Consider the following 548-nt stretch of genomic DNA (forward strand, 5'->3'; position numbering starts at 1 on the left):
TTAGTGAATAATGGAAGTGGTTATCAAATGAAAAACTTTAAATATTAAGTAAATTTCATTTGTGGTGATAATTGTAAGTAGACAGATTTAGTGCATTCCAATAATTAATAATAATGATAGCAGTTATGGATTAAAAGTTGGTAATTAAAAAATAAGACACTGTAATATACAAAAAATTAATATTAAAATTGTTAATTAGCCACAAGTCTCATTCCAATTCTATGATCGTAAAAAAAAACTACTACTAAAACCAAAAATATTGTGCTCATATGAAAAAAGTAGACTTGTTGCTTTTGCTTCGCATTGGATTGTGATAAAAATATGAATAAAAGAAAAGGAAAATAGAAAAACTCCAACTATCTCTATCTATAATATTTCAATTGTTAGAATATACAAGCCAAAAAAACTTTACGTGGTAGATCATCTATACTCCATTATTGACAAAAATAGAATTAACATAATACAAAGAATTCAAATTACATTTATGTTTATTTTTCTAACTTAATTATATTCTTTGTTTGTAAAAAATTGTGATGATTGTGGTTTAT

Source organism: Coffea eugenioides, chromosome 2 (genome assembly GCF_003713205.1).
Source record: "Coffea eugenioides isolate CCC68of chromosome 2, Ceug_1.0, whole genome shotgun sequence".
NCBI lineage: Eukaryota > Viridiplantae > Streptophyta > Magnoliopsida > Gentianales > Rubiaceae > Coffea > Coffea eugenioides.